The 17,802-nt window shown below is 39.3% G+C and overlaps 2 long non-coding RNA genes across 2 annotated transcripts; one reads left to right on the top strand and one right to left on the bottom strand.

The window, feature by feature from the left end:
* Positions 1-3,548: 3,548 nt before the first annotated feature.
* Positions 3,549-14,517, bottom strand: LOC306987264. Its single transcript, XR_013795133.1, has 3 exons — positions 14,358-14,517; positions 5,593-5,747; positions 3,549-4,982 (listed from the first exon to the last, which is right to left on the bottom strand). It is a non-coding gene; the product is annotated as an uncharacterized lncRNA (long non-coding RNA).
* An 894-nt stretch (positions 14,518-15,411) lies between these two features.
* On the top strand, positions 15,412-17,125 carry LOC306987263. Its single transcript, XR_013795132.1, has 3 exons — positions 15,412-15,511; positions 16,032-16,105; positions 16,233-17,125. It is a non-coding gene; the product is annotated as an uncharacterized lncRNA (long non-coding RNA).
* The last annotated feature ends 677 nt before the right edge of the window (positions 17,126-17,802 follow it).

Genomic DNA, 17,802 nt, shown 5'->3' with positions numbered 1-17,802 from the left:
TCTTGCAGATAATATATTAATGAAATAAAAGATTACTTAAGTGTACTTAGGAAAGTTCACTTTCACGATTGTTTCTGAACATACTTAAGAACAATTATATTTAAGAAAAATATAAATTTAAACTACAATACATTTTCATTTAATTGCAAATAACATACAATTAAATGTCCAAAACATTACATTCAGTTTGCATAAGTATATTAACACAACAAAATTAACTTTTGACTCTCGCATGCTTTTCAAAACCTTCTCCTCTCTTGTCAACCCTCCTCCTCCTCCTCCTCCTTCATCAACCCTAACAACTGACGATTTAGCTACATTCTTAAAAAATAAAACAACACCATCAGCGGCCAATTTACCAAACCACAAACTGACACACACATCTTACCAGCTAACACACACATTCTACCCTCCTTCTCTCTACTTTCAGAGGCAGAAGTCTCTAAACTCCTCCTTTCCAATCACCCTACTACCTGTCCGCTTGATCCTGTTCCCACTAATCTACTTCAAGCCATTTCTTCCTCAGTTGTACCCGCATTCACGCACATCATAAACACCTCTCTTCACACTGAAACGAAGGGCATCTCGGGAACCGCACTTCAATGGTTCAAGTCTTACCTCTCAGGTATGTCCTTTAGGGTGTCGTAGAGGGGTGAGGTGTCTAAGACCCATTCTCTTCTCCATCTACTTGACATCACTAGGATCTGTGATTCAGAAACATGGCTTTTCCTATCACTGCTACGCTGATGACACACAACTCTACCTCTCATTCCAGCCTGATGATCCAATGGTTGTTGCTTGCATCTCAGCCTGCCTGACAGACATTTCTGGCTGGATGAAGGACCACCACCTTGAACTAAACCCTTTAGTTGAAGACAGAGTTGCTTGTGGTCCCGGCCAACCCAACACTACACCACATCTTCTCCATTCAGCTAGGTTCGTCATAACTCCATCAAGGTCAGCCAGGAACCTTGGAGTTGTGATTAGTGATCAATTGAACTTTACAGACCACATTGCTAGAACTGCCTGGTCCTGCAGATTTGCCTTATACAACATTAGGAGGATCAGGCACTTCCTATCAGACCATGCTACACAACTCCAAGCACTTGTTCTATCCAGACTGGACTATTGTAATGCTCTCCTGGCAGGTCTTCCAGCTTGCACTGTCAAACCTCTGCAACTGATCCAAAATGCTGCAGCTAGAGTGGTCTTTAACGAGCCGAAGAGAGCACACGTCACTCCTCTCCTCACAAAATTGCACTGGTTGCCAGTTGCCGCTCGCATCAAATTCAAGTCACTGACTTTTGCCTACAGAACAACCACTAGCTTTGCTCCCTTTTACCTAAACTCATTACTTCAGACTTACAAGCCATCCAGAAACTTGCGCTAGGCAAGTGAACGTTGTCTTGTGGTGCCATCTCAAAGAGGCACAAAATCTCTTTCTTGACCTTTTTCTGGTCTGTTCCCTGCTGGTGGAATGACCTGCCCAACTCAACCAGAGCTGCTAAGCCCGTGACCATTTTCAAGAAACTGCTGAAGACGCATCTTTTTCGGCAACACTTGATCCATTAATGCTCTTTTATAGACGTTGTATTCTAGGTAGACGTGGATCAGCTGAGAGTCAGCTGATGCGAGCTTGACTAATGTGACTTGCCAGAACTAACGCTACGTTGATATGTATTATATCTGTCATACCGGTAAGTACTCTTTTTAAATGTATGCTAATGTACTTCTTTTTCATAAGGCCACACAGACTAGCGTTTAAAGTTAACCAATAGCTTTTTAAGTATTGTTTTAGGCTATACCATTGTAAGTAATGTAGACTTTCTAAAACCGTGCCAGTAATTTGATGCAGGTTCCAGTTTGTAATGTTCATATAATCCTTGAGCGATGGTAAACAGATTTGGCTCGCTGTCCAAGACGGCTCGAGCTTGAGATTCAACTCGAGCATTAAAGTCTTGCCGCATGCCGCACTACTTAATTAATGAAGTTAGTACTGAACAGATAAAAATAAGGCATGAGATGGGGTTGTGGAGGGATGCCAGATAAACTGTCACGAGTGTTGAGGTAAGCAGCTGTTTATGCTCTTACATAAAGATGTTAGATGAACCAGCTCCTCTGGTACAGCAATAACTTTATTATATTATAAGTTTATGGCAATAATGGCGAATAAAGATAGATTTTAAAAGAAAGCATTAACACTGGGATACTCAAAACGCTCTTGAGAGTCTTAAAATCGATCGTTATGGCTCCACAATCAACTGCAAGCTTCATGGAATGGCTTACTTTTATATTCCTTATCAAACTCACTGTCTACTTTTTTCATTCGATATAAATTGCATTTGAAATGTTTTTATTATGTGGGTAAAATAACATGCAGATGTCATTTAATGTAAAGTCATTCCTAGTTCTGTCCCAGTGTCCCAAGGTGCTGCTGTTTATGGAAATGCTGTAAATATCTCACGTCGATCTTTATGGCTCCACAATCAACTGCAAGCTTCATGGAATTGCTTACTTTTATATTCCTGATCAAACTCACTGTCTACTTTTTTCATTCGATATAAATTGCACTTGAAAATGTTTTATTATGTAGGTAAAATAACATGCAGATGTCATTTAATGTAGTCATTTCTAGTTCTGTCCCAGTGTCCCAAGGTGCTGCTGTTCATGGAAATGCTGTAAATACTGTAATGTAAACGTCTGGTAATACATAATTCACAAACCTATAGCAGGTTGCAACCTCAGCTTTGTTTTTCCACACACAGCCCCATTTAATCTTCATCCATTATTTGGCATGATGGAAAAAAACAGTTTAACAGTTTAAACGACCTTTCCGCTTGTCTCAAAGGGCGCCCTCCCCACGCTCCCTCCATCTCTCTGCCAACAGCCCACCATTGTAGGGAAAACAAATTAATTAGAGTCTGAAGAGCTGGAATCTTTGTAGCCAGCTAATCAACAGTGGTAATAATTAAGCAAAGAAAGGACAGCATGCGTATTTAGACAGGGGTGACGTGACTGGATCAATGGGAAAGGTATCGTGGTGCTACAGAGCATCCAATCAGGCTTAGTGTGGCGCAGTCGTAGAATTACCTGACCTCAATTCCCTTGCCCACACACCCTGACCTTTAAGCAGAAAGACATTTTTATTTCTTTTTTTTATATCGGAGGCCTTTTAATCAAATTAGGGCAAATGTCTGCCTTTGACCCTCTTTGGTGAGGTCATGATTTGCCATTTTGTTTATCCTGTGACAGAAAGGTTAGCTCAAAAGATAAGTCTGCATGATCATGGTTAAAGAGGCTTAGTCATGACCCCTTATTAAAATCAGGTAAGTAATCTATTCAAAATCTTCTTGTGACAAACATACAAGTAAGTACTGGATCTGTACATTTTCAAAATAATATGTAAGTGATTTTAGCCTGTACAAAGCTTGCTGCCTGTTGATTTTACCATGTTGCAATGTGGTTGCTAGGGTTTTCTCTGTAGTTTTCTTAAGTTCATGTGATAATTGTCATGGTCGGTTACAGAAAAGACGTGAGATAGGCAGAATCCAATTACAGGCAGCAATAGTTTATTTAACTTCAAACTCAGAAACCAAAACATGAAAAAGCAAACAGGAACAGAACCGATAACATGTGTTGAGAAAGAACGAAGAACTGAAAGAAACACAGAGCTTAAAAACACAGGGCAAACCAATCAACGAACTGGAGAACAGGTGCAAAACTTAATCAAACAATGAACCATGGAAACAAACTGAAACTGAAACACGTATCAAACCGACCCAAAAACAGAAACTGACACAGATTACCCGTAACATATACTCCCCATCAAGTAGGCACGTCCTCGCACCTTATTAATAATAAAGAGTCCAACAGAGGAGGACGAGAGGGGGCTTAGGTTGGGGATGCAGAGCTGGCACAAGGGATGACCACAGGAACCAGGGCAGAGAAGACAACCTGAGGAGTCAGGGAGGAGAGGACTGTGGCAGAAGCCAGCGAGTTAGAGGTAGGAGGAGCCAGGGCAGAATCCTCAACCACGATCCCAGGACGTAAGCTGCTGGCGGTGAACACCCAGGCGGAGCAGACGAGACCGGGCGACAGAACTCCAGGGTGCAAAGGACTGAGGCGAAGCCAGTGTGCCCAAGGACTGAGGCGGAGCCGGAGGGAAGACGGAGCCCAAGGGAGCCAAAGGGGAGGAGAAACGACCCGTAAGTCCATGATGAAGGCAAGTCATGACTGATCAAGGTGGAGCCGGAGGGACGAGAAAGCCCAGTGGATATTGCCATAACGTAGGCATGACAGTCCAAGGTGGAGCCGACAGACTCTCTTGGCCGATTCGGAATAGGCAGAGGAGGTGAGAGTGGGGGGCAGGGCGGGAACATCACAGACTTCAATAATTCAGTGCTGGGTGATGAAACAGGCTCGGTGCACGGCAATGAAACAGCAATAGTACTCTCTTCAAACTCCTCCAACAATATTAAGAGTTCAGCAAACTTAAATACGCCATAGTTGAAGGGACAGGGCTCCACTCCCTCATTCTATAAATATATCTACTGGCACAGACACTGTTGCTGGCTCATGAACCTGGTCAGACTTTTTGTTGGGCTCGGGGACAATCTTAGGCTCATGCATTTTCTCTAGTGCTGACATCATGGCGGGCTCAGGCGCCGTGTCTGCAGTGAGCTCAGGCTTAATGTCTGCTGGCTGCAAATGCAAAAGGTGCTGTGTGCACTTCTGGTGCGCTGAATCCCTCTACTTTCCCACTGATTGTAAAGGGGGAACCATTATGTAGAAGCACCCATTCTGCATACTCCTTAAACGTCCCTAGCAGTCCGTCTCCGCGTTGAGACCTGCCCGGAAAAACACACACAGTCTGTCGTCATCATAGTGGACAAGATGGTCTCCAGGAAGGCCTGTGTGTGTCCTCCTTGCGAGACTAGAATGATTTGTACTGTCGCTATAGGTCCGTTCTGCTGTCACGTCGGCTGCAGAAAAGGGGTGAAATAGGCAGGATCTAATCACAGGCAGTAATATTTATTTAACTTTAAACTCAGAAACCAAACAGGAATAGAACAACCAATAACATGTGATGAGAACGGATAAGGAACTGAAAGAAAAACAGAACTTAAATACCCAAGGCAAACCAATCAATTAATTTTTTAGATCAGTCTTGATTTTCTTGATGCTCCATACAAACATGTCCACATTGGCTCTGGCTAGAGATATTTATGAACTTTACTGTAGGAAGTGGATGGCTGCAACCTTTAAGATGTGTGTCTGACGATAATATGTGTTACCAGGGGCATATATGCCAAAAACCCATGACCTGACGAACAAGCACTGAGAATGTGCTGACATCCAGAGTTAACAAGTATTTTAGTCATCTCAAGCATCTCTCAAGGTATCTAAGAAAAGACCTGACGTCTGAGCCACTGAGGTTAATGGCCTGAGGTCTTGCTAAAGCCCTTCCGTTGTTAACGAGAAAAATCTCAATGACTCACAAAGTATCAGTCTACTTCTGACGAATGGAAACAGAGAAACCCGAGGTAGAAAAGGTGAGTAGTCGAAACAGTTTGCTCTTCTGTTAACATTTACCTCAGTCAGTGTGATCCAAGGACACAGAGGCAGTTCTTCTCAGCTTGTTATGTAGACAGACAGTCTCCGGCAGTGACATTGATGTTTGATGTTTTAGTGGCCGTTAGCTCATCTGTTGCACGTCCAGTGCACATCTGCCATCAGCAATCTACACCCTGACACAAACCATATCTCAGACGTTTGACTCTGAAGAACAGCCTCTGAACACACACATCCATTAGGGTGATTTTAGCTCATGCACATTACTTTTTGTTAGTACGTCTGGATAAGAGCATCAGCTAAAAGCTTTAAATGTAAATGTTTACCTACACCATTATGGTAATATTATTGAGCTAAACTGAAAGTTTATTCATAAATAGAGTGAATAGATGAAAAGCAACTGAATCATCTAAATGCTGATGTTTGTGCAGAATGCTTGATGTTTATTTATTATACAAATGATTAGATACTGTTGGACCGTGTGTGCTATTGTTCAAAGATTAGATTAGGTTTTATTTATGCTATTAGGTCTATAAATAGGTGGTCTTGTGCTTTTAAGGAAAACAGAAAGGGATATTTGTCTGAAAACCTGTTCTGTATTGCTCTCAGTCTTTTGGCTTGGCATAAAATAAAATAAAATAAACAAAATTCAAACAAAAACTAGATATAAAGCTATGATATACTGCCTTTTTAAGGGTCACATCAGCACATAAAAGGTTTTTATAAAACAGTTCAATAAAGTTACTTTTATTTTTTGCACCGCCAATGGAAAATATCAAAATCAAAGCAGAATCAAGCCTCTCTAAGCAACACAGTTTTCTTTTCAGTGTTTTTAAATGAAACTGTATAATGGATGATCCAATGACTCACTCACAAACACCTTAATTTTTTTAATTCCTAGATTAATCAGTACTTTGGAGCCAAAAGGTATTATTATTCAATGATTCACTAACAAAGACAGTCACTAACCTAACCTACAGAAAGAGTAAAAAATTAAATAAAAAAATTAATAAATCCATATCACTAATGCAGTGTATCTGGAACGTGCAAACACAGACAAGCGAAGTGATACAAATGGTTAAATTGGACTCTATACAGACTGTCTAATGTTTATGCAGCTCCATTCTTAATAATTGTTCCCCCTGAAATCTATCATTTATGACCTGATTTGGGCATATATTTGTAGCAACACTATGCAAGTTGTGGGTTTCAATTTAAACAAACAATCCATGTTTAGTCAAATGACGGCACACAAACACGCTTTTTCATCTCACATCCCTGTCAGTCTTCCTTCCGCTTTACCTCGACCCCTCCTTTCCTCAGCACCTCTTCATACACCTGTCACACACTCACACATTCTGCCTCCCTGGATGCAGCAGCCCTGACCTAGTTTCTATAGCAACCACACAGGTCCTCCAGGGCAAAGAAAAGGCCTGTGACAACCACCTTGCAGATTCCCTCTCTTCTTTTATCTGCAGAGAGGCTGGTGAGACTAAAGAGGGAGGTATGGAAAAAGAGGAAGAACAAAATAAACAGAGAGCAATCTATCTAATTCTAACATACCTTTCCATCCTATACATTTAACTATAAATATCCTCTCGCTTTCTCATTCCAATGCCTTTCTCAAACAAGCATCTCATCTCTCTTGACCTCACATCCACTGCTACTAAAGTGAACAATTTTGATAGCACTTTATTTTACAGTCCTGTTCCCCATGTACATAATATGTACTTATTATAGTAACTGCAATAATAGGTACTAACCTGAATCCTACCCCAAAACCTAACCTTTATCCATGTAGTTACCTTATATTACCTAATATTTTCTTATAAGTACACTGTAAGTACACGTACGTGCACGCACTGCAAAACAAAGTCCTACCAAAATTCCTTATACTTGTAAAAAACAAAAAAACAAAAACAGAAAACCATCAATCAAGGTACATTTTTGGTCAAGATCTTGTATTGACAATGCAAGAGTCCAGCACACTCTGTAATGTCTACTCCAGCACATCCCAAATACTTTCAATGAATTTAAGGTCTGGACTGCAGAGGTGCCAATTCATGTGTGAAAATGATTCTTTATTCTTTCACAATTTGAGCCTGATGAATCTTGATATTGTTATTCTGGAATATGGCCATGATGTGCCTTCCTACATGGTTGTTTAAGAAATGAAAAGCTACACACTCCATCAATTAGGGTTGGAAAGACATGTTAGAAAGAAACATGCAATAATGATCCAATCATAGACTCCTAAGCATTTGCCTTTTTAAATCCAAACTGCAACTTTTTTAGATATATTTTATTATACTTTTTTGTAAGGGAGCAGCGAAAATGATTGATAATACGATTGAATTATTTTAAACTTTGAAAACACATTTCACATGATAAAAAAAGGACTGTGTAATATCATGAAGCATAATGATTATCATATTCCGAGGAACTTCAAAAAAGACTACAATATTGCGGTGGTATGTCCAAAAAACACAGTACCATGGTACCACAATGTAAACAAAATAAACTACAGGAAGGGCTCCAACATCCTACTAGAGGCGCTACAGGTGTTTTCAACATTGCTCCAATAACAGGTGGTGTGTATCCCTGTATTTTGTGTGTGCATGTGTGTGGGTTTGCACACAGGCCAGCTGGCTCCGAGCAGGCCTGACCACAGGCTGACCATGGATGTGTGTCCGTGTTGTGAGGAGGAAGGGAAGGTGCCTCAGATTAACACTTCAAAGGCACAAGAGCCCAGTGTGGAGATTAAAGCCCAGCGTGTATCAAAGCCCCTCAGGTGGCCAACAACACACAGGTGTCCCCACACAACAGCGTTTGTGTGTGCATGTGTCAGTGGTGGTATAAGGAGTACAGTATTGATGATGATGTGGACAAATGACTACGAAATGATTATGTGAGGAAATGAGCATTGCTGATAAAAATGAGGATACTTATTGTTATTAACCCTTGGACAGGAGTATTCAAACACGTCAAAACATATTTTGCAACTTTTTGCAATGTGACATTTTTTTATGACAATTAAACACATTTCACCCCAGACTCTCTTTACCATAATGTAAGCGTTTTTATGTAATTCTCATAATTGTAATGCAATTTTTTAATTAGATTATTATTTCTACAATCCAATATTTTTACAACCTTTTTTTTGTACATTTTATTTTAAATTTAGTTTTTCAGCTAAAAAGAAATTGCACTCCTGTTCAAACTTTTAGGGTCAGTAGACTTTAAAAAAGAAAAAGAAAAAAGAAAGAAATTACTTTTATTCAGCAAGGATGCATTACATTTATAAAAAGTTGCAGTTAACACTTTTACATTGTTACGAAAAATTCAGTTTCATATAAATGCTGTTCTTTTAAACTTTCTTTGTAATGAATCCTGAAAACAGGACATTGTCCACAAAAATATTAAGCAGCACAACAGTTTTCAACAGTAATAATAATAAGAAATGTTTCTTGAGGACCAAATCAGCGACTAATTTCTGAAGGATCATGTGACACTAAAGAGAGAAATGGAATACATAATACATTCAAAGTGAAAACAGTTGTAATAATATTTCACAATATTACACAATGTTACTGTACTGTACTGTATTTTTTATTAAATAAATGCAGCCCTGGTGAGCATAAGAATTTTTTTTTACCCCAAACGTTGAACTGTAAAACGTGAAACATTATTTAGTCAATACAAAAATCGAGGGAATTGTGTTCATAAACTCCATACACAAACATACATTGTTACTTGCTGAGTTTATCACATTTATCAAAGACAAGAAACATAACTTTTTAAATTTTCATTGTTGCATTAACATCCAGTGTAATGCTGTAATGCCCTTTGTCACACTAACTTTTTTAACAGACATTTATCTAGAGGGACTTCCAGAACTACAGAGATCTGGGACAGATGCAAGGTTAAGTGCACTGCTGATCTGATGGAAGAACACAACAACTCTATCTCATGAAGAGCTTGCATCTTCTCACCCTTCTCCAATCCTTAAACTTTAATGACACCCCATACTGATCGATGTGAAGTAGCCTACATCTTACATCAAGGGGAATATGTGGGATATGCGATGTGCCGAGCGGATGTCACGACACATCCAGGCATTTACCTTCCTGAAGATGTGACTCAACCGCTGAACATCCATTAATTACACAAGCTCTTTCCTCTTTTAGAGGAATGTATGCTTGAAATCGCACACACACGCACTTCTGGAGTGAACGACACTCGATAGGCTTTATGTCGAACGTCACATGAACAAACAGAAAAACCGGTCTCATCGTATCCGCTTGTCGAAGAAAGTGTTAACAGCAGTAGGCCACTCCGACGCCATATGGACTTTAAAGGTAACCAGCTAACCTACCTCTTTTTATTGTTGGTGTTTTATTCTTTTTGAATATCTAATGTTCATGAGAAGAAGAAAAAAATGTTTAGATAAAACAGCATAGCCTATTGGGTAGAGTGAGAGAAACCGCCCCCCTTAAAGGTGGGAAGCAACCTGTTTTACAGAATATAGAAGTTTGCTGCACATAACCCCAACAATTCCCTTCAAATGTATATATTTTTTGTTTTTCAGGATGCCTGTTCTTACTTTTTGTCTTAAACAAGGCTGCTCCTGAGTGACAGAGGGCATTGTGGGTGGAGATATTTGACCCCACTTCACAAAGCTGCGATGAGACCGGGACCAGCCACATGAGAGAATTTTTATCCGATATCCGGATCAATAATACTCAGCTATTGATCGTCAAACCACAGTGGTGGGAGTATGGGATGAAGGGAGGGCGGTAAAAAAATAGAAACAGACATAAAAAAAGAGGAGGGTGAGGTAAAAAATGAAAGAAAAAAATGGGAAAAAGAGACCTGAGAGGACAGACGGTAGGGAAGGAAGAGAAATGTCATGTATTACTGATGCTCACTAGTCCTATTTATAGACTGAATGGTCAAGTGTGCGTGTGTGTGTGTGTTTTAGGTGGGTTAGAGTGAATGATGATGTGTAGAGGAAGAAAAGAGGAAAAGGAGGAACAGAGGAAGGAGGAAAATCAACCAGTAGACCTGATTGAACTGCACACACACACACACACACACACACACACACACACACACACACACACACACACACACACACACACACACACACACACACACACACACACACACACACACACACACACACACACACACACACACACACACACACACACACACACACACACACACACACACACACACACACACACACACACACACACACACACACACACTCACACACACACACACACAGAGTCTATTTCAGACAGTCTGTACCTGCGCACATCATAACAAACACTGTCAGCAAAAAAAACAAAAAAAACATGCACACTGAATTGTATTGAAACTTTGATGTGTAAATGTTAATTGAATATTGAGTAATTGAGTAAATATTTGCTCTTCTGTTGTTTTAGTTTTACAGTGGTTTTAGCTGTTTGTCAGTGTACACTATGAGTTTAATGTGAGACCAAATATTCAATAGGGTTCAAATCCTTACCAAGCAAAAACATGAGCCTGATGGACTTGTTCTCAAGCCACTTCTTGGTTGTCTTTGCAATTTGGGCAGGAACTGTGGGCAGTCTTTTTGAAAAATAAAATTTGATCATTCCTCTTTAGAAAACAACATTTGTAGAAAGCAAGCCATTCTGCAATAATCTCATGTACTCCCAATGACGCCTCTTCCTCCATGCTCCACTGTGGTAGAGATGCATTTATATTATATTTCTCACCAGACTTTCAAAGACACCGCTCGGGCTCAACGCATGTTTCATTGTGATTTATCACTCAACGCAACTCTGCTGAACCACTCTGAATCAAACTTTCCATATTCTGCCAAACACTTCATTCTGTCTTTGATGTTTTTCTGAGATAATGGCTTTTTAAGTAGTGCGTATTTTATCTGTGGTTAAGTCAACCTATTATGCAAAATTAACTAATTCTGCCCTCAGTGAGCTGTACACAGTCCGCCATTTTCTACGAGCTGGAGCAGCTGACGTGATAAGAAAAATGTCTCAGTTTTGCACTAAGAAAGTCAGGTGTGTTGTTGTTGGATGTATGTAAGAGTGAGCATAAGACTCCCAGCAACTGAACACGCAGTGGATTAATATTGTTTATGATGGGAATATGCCCCTCAAGTTACCTAAAATTTTTCCGTGGCTGTGCTAATAATTTACACCAGACTGATTTGTGGTCAATACAAAGCAGGTTTAGCTAAAAAGTTGTTACTCAAGAATGTAGCAGTACCGTACGTGATCTTGCTTCACACCCATGAAGACATATAACACTTTATATTTTGTAAATTGAAAATAGCCTTTCCAAATGAGCTTGTTAGTAATTATCACAGCAAATGCAGCTAAAGTTAATACTATGTCTGTGATTATATTCACAGAGAGGAGAGTTATGTATATTTACATTTTAAACCCGAAAATGCTTATTGTCAATATACTTCATAACCACACGTTAATTATGAACTATGCAGTATAAGGCGATTGTCTTTTAAGAGGCTATTTTTTTCTTCACAAACACATATCAGTAGCACGAGAGATGTTGGTTGCCAGACAGACTCACCAGAGCTAGTGTTGTTACACAACTATCATTCTCAAAGTTGTTGCTTCTGCCGGAGTCTATCAGATTCATATAGGGCTGAACAGCTGAACACATGTATTTATGTTGTCAGGATTGATTAGAGAGAAAATTATAACCATGCAACCATCTTCTATCTACAGCATTGCATCAGTGTAGTGTCCCTGAGGAAAAATTCCATTCATTTTTTGCTATAGGAGAGGAAGAACTGTCTAAACTCACTAAATCATCTAAACAACAACATATATGTTAGACCCTATACTAATACTGAAAGAGATGCTTTCAGAGGTCATCCTCTTCTTAATTAATTGTGACCCTAGACCTCAAAACCAGTCACAAGTCGCACGGGTATATTTGTGGCAATAGCCAACAATACATTGTATGGGTCAAAATTATCGATTTATCTTTTATGCCAAAAATCATTAAGATATTAAGTAAAGGTCATGTTTCATGAAGAAGTAAATTTCCTACCGTAAATATATAAAACATACATTTTTGTGAGCAAAAGCGCAAACATAAATGGAAAAATTCTCAATGGTTCTTTTTTTTTTTTTGCACCCTCAGATTCTAGATTTTCAAATAGTTGTATCTTGGCCAAATATTGTCATATCCTAACAAACCATACATCAATGGAAAGCTTATTTCTTATGTATAAAAAATAATAATGAGCCTTGTGACTGGTTTTGTGGTCCAGGGTCACAATTCATCTTTGTCATTAGGATATGTACCGAAAACGTTCAAGTTTCAGGTAGTATGACAATATTAGCCCGGTTCTGTCAAAACTGCATTGGCTCCCTATAACATCGTTTACATTTTAAAATATTGCTAATTACTTACAAAGCTCCCCAGTACTTGAGCGAGCTCTAAACGCGTTATAGTCCTCCTATTTTGATCTCAAAGTTCTGGCCAGTTGATAATCCCTATTAAAATCGACTGCTGGCCGTATATCCTTTTTTCTATTTAGCACCTAAACTCTGGAACAGTCATCCTAGCATTGTTCGGGAAGCAGACACACTCTGTCAGTTTAAATTTAGACTAAAACACATCTCTTTCACCTGGCATACACATAATACATTATCAATTTCTATAATTCAAAACATGTGAAATGATGGGCTGCATAAATTAGGTCAGCCGGAACCCGGGAACACTTCCCATAACACCAGATGTATGTGTTACATCATAAGAAGAATGGCATCTACGCTCTAATATTAGTCTCTCTGTTTATCCCGAGGTTTATAGTCAGTCGAACCTGGGCCGTATTAAGATCAGATGAAGGACCTGCGTCTAGACACAACCACAACGCAGCCCTGTAGTGTCAGTAGAGACCGTGTCAACTAGACTATCCCCTGCGAAGACACAACAAACGGGTTTTTTTTTTTTTTTTCATGCCAGACAAGTAATTGGCAATGTCGCTTTGTAAAGAAAGACTACGCAGCCAGGCACATACGCATTCAATCGTGCATGGCATGCATATAGACTAAAAACGAAATAGACATGTGCATGCCATCACCGTTTTCACAGATTCACGTTTTTGAAGTTTACAAGGAGATGATAACAGTATCACTTTTAAAACTTGCACTTTGAAACCTATTTCAAAGTTTGCGTTCTCAGGCCAACAAAATGCTGTAAGATAAAATTGGACAAGCTATAATAAATGACCTGTGGGGTATTTTGAGCTGAAATTTCACAGAAACATTCTGGGGAGACCAGAGACTTATTTTAGCCTAAATCTTGAGAAAAGGGTAATAATAGGTCCCCTGTTTGGCCATGTTGGGGAATATACACTTACAAAAAAAGTTCATTTTATTAAGTATAGGCTACTTAAGTAACTTAAGTACTTTATGTAGTATACTTATATCAACGCACTTGCAGTGTAAAGTGTACTTTTTCAATACTACTTGGGACTAAATTGGCCCACTTTTTAGTAAATAAAAGTATACTTTAAGAGTAACAGTTTTAAACTTTGAATACACAACTAGTGTAACTTTTATACTTGAAATACACCTTTAACTACTTTACTTTTTTTTTTAAAGTTGCTACTCCACGCCAGCATTTTTTATAATTTGCACAACATTTTCATGGAACCCAGAATAGTTTGTTGCATGTATATCTGAGCACACCGTATATCAAAAGAAAGATCAGAGAAAAATTCTAGCTTTATTTACCTTTCCTGGGTCGCCATTTCATTCAGTAATGTTAGGCAGTTTAGATTTATATGCAGTTAATGTTTAATGATCGTGTTAGATTACATGCGCATAAGCAATCCTTTTATCTCTAGTTGCTGTTTCTTCTTCAGCTGTGTCTTTTGATATGCGTGTAGATTCCAGGGGGGCAGTGTTCCGGAAGACATTGAAGCTTCCCCGGGCGCCGCCATTGGCTAGCGGACCCCCACCTGCTGTTAGCATTCCATTGACTCCCATTCATTTTGGCGTCACTTTGACAGCGAATAACTTTACATCTGAGGCGTTTAAAGACTCCATTTGTCCATTGTTTATTTCTAAAGAAACACGAAAATGTATAAAAGGCTCCATTACCTTGTATCTTACGTTATGGCCCCGTAGAAGCAGTTTTTGTAAAAAAAAAAATAGGCTAACGATTGCGTCATAACCGCGCGACTCTGTCGCACAAGTCGAGAAATTACCGTATGGACAGGCAGAGAAGCTTGCGCGCAATCGGGGGGACGTGGAGGCATAAAGTCAAGAGAGAAGCCCATAGAGAGTCATACAGTTGATCCTGTTGCTAGCTCATGGACAGCTAATGCTCACGCTCTCCGTCTCTGAGAGATTCGGAAGGGAATGATTCAGATTTCTCTCGGCACAGCTACTAGAAGACCTACAGGTTGCTCACGTCACATCTACGTCGTCAAGCTCAGTTTGAGCCTGCGCAGTTCGCCCGGCCATCAGGAAGTGAGTGCTTCTAATTGACTTCACCAGAGAATGGCTGCATTCCAAACCGCATACTTCCCTACTATTTAGTATGGGAAAAAGAGTAGGCGAGCGAAAAAGTATGTATGAATCCAAAAGAGTAGGCGAGAATTACCTGGGTGACGTACTAATTATCGCGAGATTCGGACTTAAGTGCGTTCCAATATGCCTACTTTCCTACTATATAGTAGGCGAAAACAGTACGTGAAGGAAGCAGTACGTTCCAAACATCAGTATTCATAAAAGAGTAGGCGAGAAGTTCCCGGATGGCTTACTGCTTCCAGACAGATCTTTGAGTGCTCAACCGGTGGATACTCTTCTATCCCAGGAGGCCACGCGAGAGGATACGTCATTATCAAACATCACGGAGATCAGCGACGCGCGGGGTTTCAAATGTGAGTAAACACGGTTCCTTGTGTTAAAATTGCATGTGTTAAACTACTATAGAGTAAACGTTTTAACTGTTGAAGGTGTAAAGGAGTTAGACAGTATAGTATGATTGTGATTTGGCTGTAAAAACACGTTTTATTATGTATAACGTTAGCTCTAGCTGACAGGAGCTCCAGTAAGGACACGTAAGTTACGTCTCTAACGTGGATTTACATAAACCATAAACATCTTAAAGACGCTTATTTTAAACGTCTATTTACATCTGACAGGAACATCTTTTATAAGTATTGCAGAAGAGCACATCACAACATGAAATATACATCTGAGTGATGTATGTGTGCTATTATGTAGAACAGATCTATAAATTAACTAAACATAAGTTATCTATTTTATTTGTCCATTAGTACTGTTGATAAATTGAGGAACATGTATGTTGGATAAAAAGTTAAAACAACCTCAACATGTAAATGTAGTGTTGAGCTCATAAATCACAGAGGTTATGGGAGTCTTGTCTGGATGTTACAGGGACAGATGAACAGATGTGTGTTTATCCGGTGGAGAGAGGCTCATGAAGCTGATGCTGTCATCAAAGGCTTTGAGTGAGTATACTACAGAAATTAATAATAATTTAAATATTAAGTTGTAGTTTATTTTAATTATTGTAATTTCAAACAGAGCTATTACAGCACCTTTCTGATTCTTGATTTGTGTGCATTTGCTGCACAGCTGTTGTGGTGGAGCAGGACCTGCAAGGAAAGATGATGGCGGCATTTGTGGAAAAAAAGCGTTCTTGTCTGCTAAATAATACTGAAATCAAATGACATTGTGCTGTTAAAACTACTGCTTTTGTGTTATGTTTGTGCATTTTTGTAGGATCTGAAATGTCAGCAGACTGGTGTGAGCACTGAGGATGAGGAGCACAGAGCTGAATCCTGGAGATCGTGCCATGGACGAGACCCTCCATCACTCCACCGGCCCTTATTGCCTCAGATTGTGAAGCACAACACATCACGCAACAAACTCCGGCACTCCGGCACGGCTCACCTCTGGCGGTCCGCTGATTCATCAGAATAAAGCCGCAGAATGGGAACCGCTGTGTTGAGATGGCAGTAGATGTGGTTCAGTGCCTGTAGCCTATATACATGATTGTAGTTTGAATAAAGCTTTGTTTCATGTGTTGACTTGCATTTGTTTATTGTGTGATGGTGACTTTCATTCATTAATTTACTCCTTTATTAATATTTATCATTGTTGTCAGTAAATAAAATATCATTATTTAATTAATTGTTTGAATGAAAATGTAGATATGTTCACAATATACACATCTAGAGTGTATTCATGCATAGCTATGTCATATGACATACATTACATTTTGTTTGTTTTATTGATTTTTTTCAGTAAAAAGTAATATAATTAAGTATCGGTCAGTATTTGTCACGGTAAGCCACTTTTGCTTGTGGATGAAAATGTTTGGATATAAAATAAAGAAATTAACAACATATTCAAGAGATGACAATTTTGGGATTTCGTAATAAAAATAAATAATATCGTTAAGGATAAAACGGTGGGTCACATAAGTAGGGTTAAATATAAGAACTTAAATCAACCCTAAATGTATTCTCAAAATATGGGCAGCAGTTTCTTCAAAAAGACCATAAAATGAGCAAGTTTAATCAATATCAAGATATTTACAGATAGATGAATTAAACGTGTCGTTCAACTCTTTTAAGTTGTTGCACTTGTGATAACGCGGCGTAGGTCACATGATAACGTCAACATGGCAGATGTCCGGTTCGCATTCATACTTAACGAGATTTGGCTATAAAGTACCTACTCTTTTAGCGCTCGTTAAGTAAGTACTTATTGAAATTAAGTACCTACTCATTGAATATGCGGTTTGGAACGCAGCCATTGTCTAATAAGGGGAGAAGGTTCACTCTCGCTACACTTCCGGCTTCTGACTGGTTGCAGTTCCACTCTGATTCCACATGAGGGCGCTCACAGGACGAGTGCAGAATGAATGGAGGTCTATGGAGCTATACCCCTCAAAATCCACTTTTCTCAAGATATAATTTTTTGTCTAGTAATTTGAATGTTGTATTCGAAAGGAGATGCAAAGAAATTGCACATTGCAGGGTGTTCGATTTTTTAGAGTCACTTATTTGCTTTAAAAAGTCTTTCAAAATGTCAATGACGTCATACACATCGTACGACCAGAGATACTGCTTTACGGCAATCCTTCAGTCACTGTGGTGCTTTCGCGCTCTGCACTTTCTTTTCTCTCGAGGCATCGCCA

This window comes from Phoxinus phoxinus (genome assembly GCF_949152265.1).
Source record: "Phoxinus phoxinus genome assembly, chromosome: 19".
Classification (NCBI taxonomy): domain Eukaryota; kingdom Metazoa; phylum Chordata; class Actinopteri; order Cypriniformes; family Leuciscidae; genus Phoxinus; species Phoxinus phoxinus.
Note: the sequence above shows the minus strand (reverse complement) of the source record. Positions and strands in the feature narration are given on the sequence as shown.